Source organism: Glycine max, chromosome 4 (assembly GCF_000004515.6).
Source record: "Glycine max cultivar Williams 82 chromosome 4, Glycine_max_v4.0, whole genome shotgun sequence".
Taxonomy (NCBI): domain Eukaryota; kingdom Viridiplantae; phylum Streptophyta; class Magnoliopsida; order Fabales; family Fabaceae; genus Glycine; species Glycine max.
This window is the reverse complement of record NC_016091.4, coordinates 26413286-26416351: the sequence shown is the minus strand read 5'-3', so window position 1 is coordinate 26416351 and position 3066 is coordinate 26413286.

The following is a 3066-nucleotide window of genomic DNA, read 5'->3' as shown; positions in this document are numbered from 1 at the left end:
GAGGACATCAAAGGATGGTCGTTCCACAGAGAGAGACGTGTCTAGCTCAGGGACGATGAGTACACAGATTTTCAGGAGGAGATAGCTCGCCGACATTGGACGTCGCTGGTGACTCCCATGGCTAAGTTTGACCCTGATATAGTCCTGGAGTTTTATGCTAATGCTTGGCCCACAAAAAGAGGGAGTGCGAGACATGCGGTCATGTGTGAGGGGTCAGTGGATTCCCTTTGACGCAGATGCCCTCAGCCAATTCCTGGGTGACCCGCTAGTGTTGGAGGAAGGCCAGGAGTGCAAGTTTGGTCAGAGGAGGAACAGGGCCGATGGGTTCGACGAGGAGGCCATTGCCCAGTTGTTATGCACCCCGGGGCAGGATTTCTCCCGGACCGCTACAGGGAGGCGGGTGCGGATCATGCACACCAGCATGACCACTTGACCCAGATGTGGATGACATTGCTGCTCAACAATGTCTTGCCTAGTGATCATAATTCCGATCTCCCTTTGCTGAAGTGTCAGCTGGTGTATGCCATCCTGACACGGATGAGCGTCCATGTGGCTCAGTTGATTGCAGACGCCATCTATTTATTTGCAGGTATGCCACCCACCAGGCACCCTCTAGACCCGGATAAGTCTAACAGGGCCCTGGGGTTTCCGGCATTGATCACGGGCCTCTGCCAGTCATTCGGGGTTCCCGTCACCCCTAGAAAGGTGATCCGACCGCCGATCACCCGGGCCTTCATTGAGAAGTATTGCACGCTTAGGCAGGCACAGGGTGATGCACCTCAGGCCGCAGACGCACCACTACCACCTCATCAAGCTGATCTCACTGGGTCACTAGGCATGGAGCGTTATCTACAGCACTTGGTTCGCCAGCAGGCGGCCAACCACCGGGGGCAGGTGTAGATACATGAGTGTCTCTACCAACTCAGCCTCAGTCAGCAGGGACAGGGTATCGCTCCTTTTGTGTGCCCTACTCCAGAGCAGTTTAGGGCTGAGGTCGCATGGCCCGGAGATTGGCCCGAGGCCCAGGCAGGGGAGGCGCCTGCCGGATCCCCCGGTGATGCAGAGGAGGCCCGTATGGATGAGGAGATCACGAACTTGCTCGGTTTCTTAGGAGGAGGCGGAGCCACGTGACCAAGGTTGCCACACCTTTTTATTGACATTACTGTTTTTGTTAGTTTGCTATTGACGTTTTTTGTCATTGTCTATATTGTTGTTGACATTATTATTTTCTGTTTTTGTTCATATGGTTACTGATGTGCCATCATTTTCTTCTATTTTCTAAACCCTTTTTGCACCATTTTAATTACTAAATGGTCTTAATTGTCAATTAATTAGGCAGTTTTATTATTTGGGCTCATTTAGCTAATTTGATGTTTTTAATCTAATTTCAGGAATTAATGAAACATTGGGCTTAATCCGAATTTTGGTTGTGGACTTGAAGAGGGCAAATAAAGCAGCGCTTACCTTAGTTAATTTCTAATTAGGAAATTTTGCAATTTTATTTTATGTGGTTCAGTGTTTATTTCGTTTTGGGCCAGAGTATTGTAATAGGGCCCAGTGACTTTGAGTGACTCTTTTTAAATAGTAGCCTTGGGATTCGTGCAGGGCATGCTGTTAGACTATTATTCAGAGCTTAGGGTTTATGGTTTTGAAGTTTTTCTGTTCTAATGCTACTGTTTCGTTCTTAATGCAATTTTCGATTTCCTACTTCTAATTACAATTTCGTTCTTGTTTCAGTTTTCCCTTCACCAGTTAACCCGAATTCGTGAACATTAATCAGTGCACGCTTCGTGTTCGATTAATTGCCTCTGAGCCTAACTTGCGTTCATGCTTAATGGACGAAGGGCTAACTGGTGTATGTGGTGCCTAATCACGTATTGACAACCCTAGGTTGATTTTTGCTTAGTAAATTGAAATAGGGTTGGATTAAGTGGTTAACTGTTAGGGACGAATTCTCCATAACCCAGGATAAGAGAATGGCTTCTGAATCAGAGGAAACAACCCATTTTTAATATTATTAGTTTCGTATTCCAGTTTACTTGTTCTACTCCTTAAATCACAAAACAAACAACCCCCCCCCCCCAATCATTACTGTTACTGCAAGTATATTACGAACAATTGGTTTATCATTGCTCGTTGGGAAACGACCTAGGATCACTTCCTAGTTACTGCATTTTCATGTTTATTTGATTCGGGTACGGCCTCGATCACTGAGATAATATGATTTATGGGCCTAGTGCCAATGGTATAAATGATGGAATACCATTTGTCGCAACAAAGAGATAATGTATCCGATGGGCAAATACCATAATTAGATATCGAATGAGACATGCCCTCTAACATGTCATATGCATGATATATGCCATAACCAGTTGAGATTGTTTCCTCATTTTTGTATTGATATAGTTATTCATATGTAACCACTACAAATTCATGGTATGAGTTGTACAGAAAATTGATAACACTAGTTTTCAGTTATGCTTATCACCATGAATGAGTTGCCTCAAGGAGAAACATTGACTTTAAAAAGTTATATAGCTTGTACCTTATATTTCTTTCCTCTCTTTGTTACCTTAAATTCATATTTAAATGTGAAAACTTATGTGATGCTTGCTTGCTTCTACTTCCTATCCACTTTATTTATTAGGCTCTCATTTAGTCTCCATAACTCACCCCATTTTCTTTCCCTATTCTTCAAATACATAGGTTGCCAAGAATATTGTTACTGGGGTTTGTAGGTTTGCCAAGGAGTTCTCTCATATTTTGGTAGGATTCTATTTTTAGAGGCAACTAGTAATTGTTGACTTCAACATGATGGAGCTATAAGTATAGGATTTCTCCTTTTCTTTTTGGATTGTAGTTGGTCAGTCAGAGTTAGTACATTATAGCTGCTATCTTTTGAGAACACATGATAATCATTGTATGAGAATCATGCAAGACTTGGGTGATAGAATCTAGTACATTTAGTTGTGTGATTGGCAAGAATTTGTTATTTGGGACATTGAAAATAAAGGGGAAACTTTGTCAAATTTCTAATAGCTCTTTGATAAAGTAATGTGTGTGTGT